We start from the raw sequence: 14,052 nt of genomic DNA on the forward strand, positions 1-14,052 counted from the left end.
CCTTGAAAATAATTAAATTAGTCTTTGAGTGTTGTACTTGAAAAGTGCTTCAATTTTATTTCTCATCTAGTGTATAAACTTTAAATTGTTTGAATGTCAAGGATTTACTCTCTCGTTACTTATTCTTCGAATCTCCACACCATTTCTTTTAAGAGTTTTATTTATTTTTTATTAGTCATTTTATTTGTCGTTTGGTTAAGGGGGATGATCAAAAATTAACTCTACCAAAATTCGATGTGAGCAAGTGACAATACGTTGTCCATTCTCGTCTCTCTCGATCAGTGTCGACGATTTGCCGAACCAAAAAAAATTATTTTGCATTTTCTTAATTTGCAAAAAAAAGTGTGAAACTTGTAAAAAGTTATGGTTTGCCTATTTTTTATTGATATTTTCTTGTTCGAATTATGCTGGATAAGGTCTCAAAACGCAGGGTTTTACATCTATTTTTCCAAAATTTTCACGGGGGAAAAACCCCCAGACTCCCTCAAACTGAGTATGCTATATCGCATTTAATATCGTCCTCTTATCAAACCTTCTCTTGATACTCCCCTCCCTCCAAGTTCAATCGTACAAAAAGTGTGCATGTATGTGGGGGATTGACGGATTGAATCGAGAAAAAAATGCTTTGTTAATCTTAATTAGGTATAATTAGGATTAAATTATTATTAATACAGATTTGTTTTATTTGTAAATTAATACGTGGGGGGGGGGCATTAATAATAGGATCTACGTTTCGAAAACATTTTTAACGATTGAACTTTTATCTGCATTTCTTCTAAAGCTTTCCAAAAAAAAAAAAAAAAAAAAGATGCTGCCTCATGATTGTCAATGTTGATTAGTCTAGGATATACTCATGACAAAACGGCAAAATGTAAGATTTTAACAAACTAATTTTTGAACTTCTTGCATTTATATGATATTTGTACAAACAGTTCTTCATTTCAGTTGAAATTTTTTTGTATATACTTGAAACAGTAGAGAGGTGTTTGAGGTCGCCCAGCCCATCAGTTTAAATTTTTCCAGGAATTGGGGACAAAGGATACATACTCAATGCAAATTTTATCGTAAAACAACGAAAACCACACCCACTTATATGTAAAAACATTAATTTTTCAATACCTGGGGGAAGGGGAGGGGCAATAGACCCCTTTAAATGATCGATGAGGGCCGCCAATTGTCAACACCTCCCCCCCCCCAGATATTTTAGCTAGCGACGGCCCTGGTCTCTGCATATGCAATTTGTTCACTGAAGTCCATTGAACTTCAGTAATTTCTGGACGGCAAGTGGCCAAGACTGCCATGCTAAGCGCAAAAGTGGTATCTGCAGCTGAATTCAAAAGGAGAAATTACCGTTCAAAGTTTTGCGCCTCCATGTATTTGAGTCAGATGCAACTTTTTCAGAATTTCTTAAAAAATACTTCCCATTGATGAATGACCGTAAAACATTGCATTTAGGTGAAATACTTGATAGAGAACCACCTGGTGACTCTAACTCAATTTCGATGAAAAGTGCAGATACCATTTTTGTGCTTAGCACGGCAGAAGAGCTTTTGTGGTAAAAGTGGAGCCTAGATATAATAAAGCTATAATGCGCTATGCAAATTGCATTTCTAGTTCCTCGATAAAAAAAAAAGAAAAAAAAACAATTCTGAAGAGGAGCCACTTTACTACCCCCCCCCCCCTCAGTTGACCCAAAAAGCATAAAATAGTGTTTCTTGGTCTTTAATTGTAGGCGGTTTCCAAGGTCGAAACCCCTCCCTGCTTCCTTGGGTAACCGTTGGCAAAGCTTAAAATTAATAGCTTATTAAAGTTAGGCGAACTCCGAATCTCCGACACCTTTTCTACCATCACCATGAAAGATAGCTTAAAACTGATTTTAGAGCCTTAATATTAACAAATTTCTGGAGAGAGCCTTGTGCTTTCTCTCTCTACTTAATGTCACAAAACAGAGACAAAAAATGCAGTTTTAAGCCTTACATTCTAAAATTCCCTTAGCGTCCGCGAACATAACATGTATCGCTAGAAATTGCGTCTCTAAATCTTCAATAACAAAAAAAAAAAAAAAAGGGGGGGGGGAATCTCCTAAACTCTGACAATTCTTCTACTTCAAGGCTTTCTTAAAATCGTTTTCAGAACTTCCATTCTGAAAAAATTCGGGAGAAAACCCGTGAATCTCCCAAGATAGACTAGAATTTTTAAAGCTTCAATTTTGAAAAATTATGCGTAGAAGCCCCGACCTTTTCACGACACACACTGACGATAACCTAAAATTAAGTTCAATTTAAAACAAAGTATTGGAAAGGCAACCCCAACTATACTAAAACCTTAACCTTACGGTCTAGGAAGATAGGGCGCCGGGAACATATTGGGCGCCGAGCACATTGAGCCCAATGTTCCCGGCAACTAATATGCTTGGCGCCCAATGTTCCCGGCGCCCAAAGTTCCCCGTTCCCAAAGTGCTTGGCGCCCAATGTTCCCGGACACCCAAAATGCTCGGCGTCCAATGTTCCTGGCGCTCAATTGTCGGCGTCCAATCTCCCCATTTCGTTAAACTTAACTATTCTAAAATTGACAAAAAAATAAAATAAAATAAAAATAAAATCCGAATTATGACGTGAATATTAAAAATTTATCCGGAGATTAGCCAGAAATCTTTCCCCCGACCATTTCCAACACCAACAAATATCAACTAATACCGTTTGTTAAGATTTTCATTTGTTCAAATTATGGTGAAGGTCTCCGGTCCCCCTCCCTCCGTCCTTCCTGTGAAGTTACCAAATAACCCTAAAAAAGGGTTTTCAACTTTTGGTCTCTATCTTCCTTCAAAGCGACGAATTGCAAACAAAGAATTTATCAGTATTTAAACTTGTTTTACATTTCTTAACTCATCCTTAAAAAAAAAAAAAGGAAAAACTAAACGTTATGTGGAAACTTGAAGGAAGATGCGTAAGAGCGAGTATCTTAAATCTTTCTCGATTCCGAAAAAGGAAGGGGGGGGGGGGGCTGCCAACTTGCCCTACCCTCCTAACGGGAATCCTGGCTGAGACCCTGATGACGGCTCAAGATCATTCTTGGTCATTTCCATTCCATTTATTTGTAGAAACAAGAAACCCAGCGAGTGTAGGGTACTATCGCAGTTGATTGCGAAAAACTAGTTTGAGTTCAAGATGTCAAAATTGAAAGGAATGCTGAACTTCTTGGGTGGGGTGCGGGGGTGTCCAGTGACTTCCGCGACCCCTCTCACTCTTCGGGGGTCATTGCATTGCTACGAACCTAGGAGGCGTATTGCCTTTAGACCAATACGCAGAGAGGAAAGATTTACAACACCTAAATGCAGCAGATAGCTATTTCTAGAGTCCCTAGTAGAGCCTCTTCATCAGTGCAAAAGTTCTTTCACGACTTTCTTACTGTATAATGGGCTTTTTGCACTGATAGAGGCTCCATTGAGTCTTGAAATAGCTGTATTTTCTTGAGTATTTGTGCTTTATTTACGTTGATTTTTCATTTTACTATTATTTTAGCACAAATTTCATATGCTCATTTTCTTTGAACACAAAAAATTGTTCAATGTCGTTTGAATCTGAAAAATGTAAAAATTAAGTACTGTCTCTGGGATTTGTTGCGGGTTTCTCAAGCTTTGCTGTTCGTAGCGACACATAGCTTGCGTTCGACGAGCTCAGCCGGTAGCTACCGGTTAACCAATCACGTGACAGCTGATTATCACTTGCTTCAATCAACCAATCAACAGCTTAAAATATTAAACGGTGCGGTAACCGATAGATGCTAGAGCCCTGCGGTTAGTAACCGGTTACTCACCGGTCGACTGGTGAGGTTCGTTGGACGCAACCCTATACTATGCAAGAAAATATTTGTCTATTTAATTGTAAGGTAAAAGGTTGTCTATTTTATTGGTAGAAACCTATAAATTACAAAATATTTCGCTTAACACATTCCTATCTTCATATGACATTTCTTATTTATTATGTTTTAAAACTGATTTTTTCAAAATAATTGAACTGTAACTGTGTCACTTATTTACTAACAACGAAGTGGCTATTGCGCCTTAAATTTTAAGGTACAATAGCACTCGCTATTGCGCCTGTATCTCATATATACATGTTTTATCGTATCGTATCGATATATATGACGTCGTAGAACCATTTTGAAAGTTCCTGACTGTTGGACGTATGTATGTAGCGTGTGTGCAATTAATTAAATTAAGAGTATTAATTATCCCAAATTTCGTTTAAGTTCGAGCTGCAAAGAAGATTGGTCAATTCACAATTCGATTGAAAGAGAAATTTGAAGTATGTAGGTAATAGTTTTAATTTTTTTTTTTTTTTTTGTTTGTTGCCGGTAACATCGCATTCGTTCCTGAATGTGAATATTGCTATGTAATTTTTAAATAAACATACAGTTTACGTGTTATTTTTACTATGAGGAACAAGTACCTTAGTTTTCTGCACGTTAAGAGCATTTTTATCATGTTTTTAATAACTTGTTTTGGTGTGTTTGTTGCTGTGGAATTTTGTAATTGATTTTTAACCTGCCCTCCGATGAGCTGGAGACTTAAAATTTAGTTTTTTTTTCCGTATTTGTGTCACTAGGCATTTTCCAGAGTGTTCGAAAGTTAGTTAACAGCCATAAAATTGCATGAACGAGCTCTCTTCCATTAATGTTTTGTGTTTCATATCTTTGGAAAGTCCATAAAAATTTACACGTCAGATAATTTTTTCGTAATTTATGTGATGATAATACGAACGCTTCAAATATTTATTTTAAAATGGGTTACTAAGCGACTTTTAAAGGTTTAATGTAAACACAGAAAAAATTTTCTGCGTGCATTGATCTAATTTTGTTTGTACATAGAAATGAAGATAAAACTAAATTATTTTGAGGGTTACATTGTTGTTTATTGAGCAATTTATTGTTTAAGCTAATTTTGTCGATTGCATAATTTCACTGGACTCTTAGTCAATTTAATGTCTCTGTCATTGTCTGATAAAAGTATTTAAAATGCATTGAAACATTTTGGACACTCTACGAAATAAAATAAAGTTCTAATACACCATGTTTAAAATTAACTTAAAAGTAAAAAATTTCTCAAAGCTTCTTGCTGATACAAAGTCCCAAACAAGTTTAAAAAATCTGTTTCATTTGAGTAAAATTTTCAAATTAAAACTGGCAAAATATGGTATATTTTCTAGAATAAAATGATTTATGCATTAAACATTGTTAAAATACTGGTACTTGTTGGCTGAATTATGATTGTAAAACTGAAATCCATTCATATTATTCAGATTCTTAACTTCCTGAGTGATAAAACAGTTTCAAGCAATCATTTTTCATGCCAGCTTAACTGCTTTTTGGAGGAATTATGTAATTCTGAAATTTCAAAATAACTAAATTGAATCGCCAATTTTTAAAAGATCTATCAATCATGCTTGTAATTCTTGAATTACTTTCAGACAAATAATTTGCATGTTTGATTTTCATGGTTTAAGGATGATTACTGAATTTTTAAATAAAAGTACAGTTAATTTTTAAATAAAATAGCAAAGGAAAAATATGTGTGCACAAGTAGCAACAACAACAGCTGTTGCTGTGAGCAACAACAAATACCCCATTTTACAAGTGTACTTATATGTCAAGGAGTTTTCATGTTTGGTATATTTGTTTTGATTCTTGAGATTTTTTTCCCTGTATGCAGAAAAATGTCCATTGTCCAATTTGTTTTAATTTATTATAGTACTACTTTTTTATGCTTTTCTATATTGTTTGTATGTGTAATTAGAGTTTATTCCTGGACTGTTATGAAATTTGATTCTCAACTTGAATTGGTTTTGTATTGTGCTATATTTTGAGAATTTTCCTGTAATAAGCAGGCAATGCATTCAATTCTTGAATAATTTTCGTTTTAATGTGTCTTACTTCTAATCTTAATTTTATAAGTCTCTTCTTTATTATGAAGCAATCATAGCTAAGTAATTTTTTTTTATTATAGATGGTTCCACTGTAAGTGACAACAAAAAAGTTATCTACAATAAGCTATTGCTAACAGCTAGTTAACATTTGAACCTATTTCAATTCCAAACATGTTGAGAAACAAAATATATTAATTATTATCTGAATAGGTTGGATACATATTCCAAACTATTGTGCTAATCCAAACTATCCATTAGCATTGTAATAGGGTTGCATTTAGATTTTACATTAAGTTTTTTCTCCTCTATTAAGTTGTAATGCAACATGTTTATATTGAACAGTAAAGTAATAAATGATAAATGATTTCTCTAAGCTTCTTGCAGATATAAAGTCCCTCAGAATTTCTTACTAATTGTCTGGAAATTTGTAATTGTGAGTTTTTGATGACTATAAAAACAATTACCAGTATTAAAAAAAAAAAACAAATCATGCACATGTTCTACATAACAATAATTAAAAATGAGAAAGCTTAAATCTCTGACTAATTACAAAGCAATAAAATTGATTTTTAAGTTATAATTGCATCAATTGTCTAATGCGAGTGCCCTTTATTTTTCCTTCCATAGCTTCAAGTGTTTTGATTACTATTATAAACTCAAAATCACTAAGTTTTCACAGTCTATTGCAAATTCTGAAATTTTATTGTGCTTTGAATATGCATTAAATTCGAAGGAATTATATTATTTTTTTAGTTTGTTTCAACATAATGGTTTAACTTTTTATTCCATCAATTCTTAAAATTTTTATTCTACATGCTGTTAACTTGTTTCAAAAAAAAAATATTGAAATTCAATGTTCTACGAGTGATAGTACATAGTTTATTATGTAAGCAGTGTGAAACTCACTGCTGGTTCAGGAGGAGGTTGGTTGCCAAGTCCCCCTAATGAATCCTCGCCCTGTACAAAAAGGTATGCAAATTGTTCATTTCTCTCAAATTTTTAAACATTACATTTTAAAACGGCTTTGCACGGTCCACCTCGAAAATTATTTACGTCAAATGACACGCAGAAGGTAAACATTTAAAATTCTGCGATTACAGGAGAAGCCTTTAAAACAAAACCCAGAATTTTATTTGTTCATATTGGAGGAAAAAAAATGGCAACGGATCTTTCGTCTCAATGATTTTCTTCACGCTATAAATTTTAATAAAAGCATTGTGACAGAAAGTTGAGATGAAGCACTGAATAATAATTTGAATGGAGGAAGAATTTTGTTGAAGTATTTCTGGTGCTAATTTCAAACTAATTGTTTAACTACTGCTTTTTTTTTTAATCTAATCCATAACTAAGACAAACTAGTCTTTATCAATTATATTAATGCAAAAGTTAGTGCATTTCAAATTATTGCCACTGGTCAGGTCTCTATCTTTTTTTAAAAAAATCTAGGACTCGAAAACGGGAAATTTCGGTGTTGTGAAGCTGTATTGAGGAACAATGGGACAGCATACTGCCATGCTAAGCGCAAACTCCGTATCAGCAGCTGAGTATGTTACTGGACATTTTCAAGTTTTGAGTAAAAAGAGTTTAGAAATAACTGCCTAGGAGGCTTCCATTGATTTTTTTTTTTTTTTTTTTTTCTAAATCATACTATACAGCAGCATCTACCACGGCTGCAAGTACAATCTCTTACCCCAAGAGAGAGGAGATTTTCACCTACTATTTGTACTGATTATTGCCAAATTATATTTTTGCCACTTACATCCCTTTGCTTCTCACTGCCTCAAATAACCGTAAAATATTGTATTCAGATGAAATGTGTGACACAGAACCACCCGATGATAGTAAGTCAAAATTTGACAAAAAGTGCAGACACGACTTCAGCGTCTAGCACAGCTAATTATAATGTAGTTAATTTAATAAATAGCAGTATGAGAAAAGGTATGCCATCTGCTTTAATTAGACCATGTACTTTTCACGACGATTCTAATAATTTAAGACTAATGTAATAATGTAAGACTCTAGTAATTTACTTCCTCTTCTTTTCCAATGTTTAATCAAATACCATTGTATAATTGAACTTGATCTAAATGATATTGGTTTTATCTCACTTTGCAACAGAAATCAGGAGATCAGAACCCCTATCTGATGTGGAACTCATGGGATCAAGGAGATCTATGTGCTGCAGACAAAGCCAAACAAATGGAAGCAAGACAAAAAAAAAAAAAACTTCCTATTCATGACAAAACCGCTGTTGCTGCCCCCCTTGTGTACTAATGGAACGGAGCAACACCATGGGAGCCTTCACTGGACCATCAGATGGAGTGTTTCATCTCTGACATTTTCATCTGTACTTGTAATCAGGCAATGCCTCTGGTAAGGGGGATTGACTAGGCTGTATCCAACCAGCCAGCAACTCCTAAACTTGAAACAAAATTGCCTTTCAATCAGAAGACATGTACCTTCCACCAGCCAACAATTGCCTATACTTGAATGCAAGTTTACTTGACAATGGAGAAATAAGCTGATGCCAAGGGAAAGAAATAGTTCTTAGCGCCTTGGCTGACATTTGGGTAAAATTCTGCTCTTCACTTTAGAAATCGGATTAGTTAGTTAAACACACACATAAGTAAACTTTTTTTTTTTTTAATAATTTCTCCCAGTCGTTGAATATTATCAATCAACCAGCTGAGCATTTCATCCATTTGAATCAGACATGCCAACCAATAGCAGCTCACAGACTGATGATGATCTCTTCTTATTTGCGAAGTAGGTAGGGTAGGGAGCTAGTAAGTGTGACGTTTTTTCTGTTAACTCGGTTTTTCTTCGCCTCTCGTGACATCATTGTCAACTTCTTTTGCAAGCAACAATTTTTGCTTATTGTTCTCACTTGACTGTTTTGGCGTCCTATCATTTTATTTTCCGGCCAGCACCCTCGGCAGCATCACTGTCGACCGGCTCCTCATAATGCTGCTCCTCTTGCGAAAACCGTCTCCAGGTTGCATCCATATGCTACACACATGCGCATACATACACAAATACATATACAAACGCATACACACAGACAAACATACATACACACATGCATATACACAGACACCTACACATACACACACAACTACCCACACACTCATCACACTCATGCCTGCACACAAACACATATGCCTACATACACATTTCCCACCATACACAAACACTCATACACACAACCACCCACACACTCATACCTGCACACAAACACACATGCCTACACACACATACACATACTCCCTACACACTAACTCGCACACACATAAACACTCATGCCTACATACACACACACACACTCGTGATTGCGAAAAACATTTGAATTCAAGAGGTCAAAATTCAAATTAATTTTTTTTATTTCTTTTAAATCGTATTTGTGTCTTACCAGATAAAACGTCTTGTCTGATAACAAATAAGATAAAAACAAATTTTGTTTTCAAAATCTTCTCTTCTTAGTTATGACTAATTTGATTTAGTTAATTTTGCGTTAAGTATTTAAAATTTTATGCTGAATGCTCTGATGCTTGTTTTTCTAAATATGATTGATCTGTGAGTTTTGAAGGCACTGCCTGTTTTGAAATTGCTTATGTTTAAATTTGTTAATTATTTGTTATTTTAGCCTTTGTAGTTTTTTAATCTTGCTGAAAAAGTGCAGAGAATTGAATGCTGTCTTTAATACTGGATAGTATGCAGCAGGGAGATTTAGAAATTGATGATTAAAACTTGTGCAATTTCTTTTTTAAATTTATAATTTTAATACATTCTGTAACTACAAAAAATTGTCATTTATTGCATTTAATTCAATTATTGCTCTATATTTTGAATACTTTCTTTTGCACCCATGCATAAATGTCGAAAAATTTGGTTACTATTATGAAAAGAAAAAAGAAACGTGCATACAAGTTGAAATTTTAAACGAAGAATTCAACGTTATTAATTAGATTAGAATCAGCTGTATAAATAAGTTACGTATATATTTGCACTTGAATGTCCACCATTGAATAAATATTCAATAAAAACATAATTTTGTTCTGTTTTTTGATATTTTCTTACAAAATACAGTTTCTCCAAAAATGTAGGTTTTTACCCTGAGGTCCAAAATCTTGTCAACCCTGGTTTGTTGGTATCCAGGCTAGTAATGTATGATCCAATTAATTTAGCATGAGGTATTTGATATTTGACTGCATGTTTTGATGCCTATATGAGTATGTGCAGTTGATCTGTGAGTTTTGAGTTTAATTAGCTTGTTATTTGTTTATTTTAGGCTTGCAGAATTTGTTTTAGCTGAATAAAAGGGCTGAGAAATTTTTTTTGAGGAAGTACAAGGGTTGTTAGATGTTACTTCCCCCTTTTTATGGAGTAGCAGTCAGATACTTCACCACATAAAATGAATGTTTGACGATGCAGCAAGAGTTCCCTAATCAAATATTATTAACTTCAAGATTTAGATTTTAGACTGAATAAAATTTGTGTGATGCTATTAAAATACCTTTTATAACTGCAAACGTGTGCTTCTGTCTTTTCTCAGTTTTATATGTCTGGGCTTTTTGTCTTTTTTTTTTTTTTTACTTATTCTTTTTATTTATTTTTTTTAATTTATTCTTTTTATTTATTTATTTTAATTTTTATTTTATTTATTTATTTTTTTGTGCATAACAAAACTGAATATTTCTCTTTAATTTTATTATGTAGTTCATATATTCTGGAATTTTGTGGACTTCCTTTTTCTGGAAAAATTAGGGAATTAGTGGAAACCTGATTATTTCCTTTATAGTTATTCCGTGGCACTTGATTCTCAACTGTAACATACAAAACTGGAACCAGCACTTATTTATCTTGTAAAAATAATTTTGGTATTAAATGGATATACATTTAAACTCAAAAACTAAGTTATATATGAAAAAAATCCTCAAAATTAAGTACATTGTTCAAGCATACAGGTGTAGTTTTGTTAATTTGTTATGTTTCTACATGAGGCACAGTGAACTGCTATTCAATGAACCAGAAAGTGCAAAATTGGCAAAATATTAAAGTCTGGTTATTATAACAAGCAGTTGAAAATATTGGAAAAAAAAAAAAATAAATTATTGAATATAATTCATGTTTCAGTAGTAGTAGTACAATAATTATTCATATAAAAAATTAATAAATATTTAAATTACATGATATTAAAAAAGATTTCAAAACAGCATTAGATAAATAAAATAATAAGTTCATTACTAATTTTTTTAGAGATGGTATATATAAGGCACTAGAATTGTATTATAGGATCTTTGTCGGTTCACTTTATTGAAACAGCAGTTAAACTATAATTGGAGCAAATAAAATATAATCTGCAGCATGATAATGCTGTGATTTGAATCTGCATAACCTTCACAATGCTGCTAGGTTAGGTTTGCGCCTACTATAGTTGCTGAAGAAAAGCATTCTATATGTCACATCATTTATGTATTTTCCATACATTTTGGTTATTTTACTTCATGAAAATGTTTTCATTGTGTTCTTTCACAATTAGAATTGTATAAAAAGACGTAACAAAACAGTACTTTATGTTTGTTCACTATAAATAAAAAAGATTGGTCAACTATACTCCACAAATGGGACACAGTGGACCACTTTGTGTGCATGCAATTTATTGTTTTATTCATAGTACATTGGAAATATTGTAGTACATAATTTAGAACGTGAGAAGAAAGCCTTATAAAATGTCTGGCAAATTTAATAGTTCATTCCTTTTTTCATTTTTCATAAAAAAAAGTGGAAGTGGTACATTGTGCACATGTGCTGCGTATGCGTTTGAGTGTGATATGTATATCTCTTAATTCATGCAATTAAATTAAATTTTAAACGTACTGATCAAACTCTATGAATCATACAAAATCATGATGAATTCGATAAAAATAATTCTGAAGAAAGTGGTTAATTCTCTAGCTATGTGGTTAGACGGTCAGCCTAACGCGGAACCCCTGTGTTTGGTTCCCAAGTTTTTGAAAGTGGTACCAAAATTTACTTCTGTTACCAGAATCAGCTAGTGAATGAGGTATAAAAGTTGGGTAGAATATCTTTGAAACTTCAATGACAAAGTAGAAGTAAATTTCAGTTATTTTTAGGCTGATCAAGAATGATCCACGAAGAGGACCTGTCAGAGCCGTGTCCAAGGGGAGGGTTTTAGGGGTTAAACCCCTCCCATTGGGGAAAAAATAATAAAAAAACCAAGTGAAGAAAAGTGCACAGCTGGCTTAAAACTAACTTTAATGTTAAATTTTGTGTACAGCATTTTTACTTTCTTCTATATCTAATATATAGAAGAAAGTATTGGATTCGTGCAAATTTTCGAATTTTGACGGATTCGAACGTTTTAAGGTGTGCTGAGTCCATTTCGACTATTTTTGAAAAATGTCTGTCTGTCTGTCTGTGTGTGTGTGTCACGTCTGTGTGTGACCAGTTTTTTGTGGTCGCTCTACAGCAAAAACTACCGCATGAAATCGAACGAAATTTGGTACACATATGTGCCTCTATGTGAACCAGTGCCCATTGGTTTTTGGCGCGAATTCCTCCAAGGGGGGTGGAGCAATGGGACCTTTTTTGAGTTACGCGTGCTTGCTATTCCTCGGGAAGTAACCGGCGGAATCAAACAAAATTTGGTCCATATGTTGCCATTAACAGGAACAGGTGCTGATTCACTTTTGGTGTCAATAACTCAAACGGGGGTTGAGCTATAGAACGTTTTTTGTCGTCAATTGTGATTGATGTATCCCAAGAAATAATGAACGGAATGATAGAATAATTTATCGGCAAGTAGTCCTTAGTGGGTATAAGAGCTGATTTTATTTTGGTGTCAACAGCTAAAAAGGGGGTAGCGCAATCGCTCGTTCTTTTTTTCCATTGTGAGTGCTCTATCCCAAGAAGTAATGCTACGTTCTGGTTGAAATTTGGAATATATGTGAATCCATATGTAAACAGGCTTTGGTTCAATTTTGGCGCCAAGAGGTGCTGATTTATTTTTATTATCATTATTTTTTACCGAATAAAAATAGCTTAATTAATGCAACAATAAGAGAGATAAATCGTAATAGATTGTCGTCTGCGTATTTCTCGTGATTTTAATTGTATGGAAATGATCGGAAATATTATCTCAATGATTTAAAATTTTTAACTGTTGCCATCTTATGTTTGTTAACAAATAAAATATTTGTAATTAATTCAAGCAAGGCTTTTAAAATAACTTTCAATTTTTCGCTCTTTGCTTTGCTTTTGCAATAATTCAGACATTGGGATGGTCGTCAAGTTTTTGCATGTGTAATTTTGTTTTTGTTGGGAATATTGCTTCCTCGTCAAGCATGGGGAGGGATCAGAAAAAAAAAAGAAAAATATAGAAGAAAGTTTCGTGATGGCCACAACATACTAGTTTAAATCATATTTTGAAAATCAGTGATGGAGGGACCGTTAAATGGGCTGTCAAACAAAGCATTCACTGTTTAATATTACTTTTCATAAGGAGGTTATGGTGACTTGGTCGTTTCACAAAAAGAGATGAATGTTGCAGCTATGAAGATGCATTTTAATCTCGTTTTGGTAATGTAATTTGCATATGCAATGAACCATTTCTTATTTAGTTTGCTTGTCCTAGAATATAAATCCTGAATACATAGTATGTTACAGAAGAAATTGTGAATTTGTTTATAGTACTTGTTGCAATGTACCGCGCAGTAAACAGATAATAAAGTTGGAATCTAAACAAGAAATAAAATGAATAAATACTGAAACTACTAGCACAGCCAGAATTTGCCTTCTGGAAGGTAGGTTTCATAACTGTCCTTACATGTACAATACAGCCTCGTTTATCCAGACTAACTGGGCCCAAAAGCAATCCGAATAAACGAAAATCGGCATAGTTCAAGTAATAAGCAAAAAACATTCTCAAATAAGCAGACTTATCTTTTACTATAGCAAAAAACAATATTTTCTACCAAAAACCTTCATAGTAACATTTCTCACAAATACTTCATCATTCATGTTTCAGCTGCGGTGGCTTCGGACTGACACTTCAAGAGTACGCCATATTGTTTGTTAAATGAGTACTATACTTTATTGTATGTTGTAT

Source organism: Uloborus diversus, unplaced genomic scaffold, assembly GCF_026930045.1.
Source record: "Uloborus diversus isolate 005 unplaced genomic scaffold, Udiv.v.3.1 scaffold_954, whole genome shotgun sequence".
NCBI classification, from domain to species: domain Eukaryota; kingdom Metazoa; phylum Arthropoda; class Arachnida; order Araneae; family Uloboridae; genus Uloborus; species Uloborus diversus.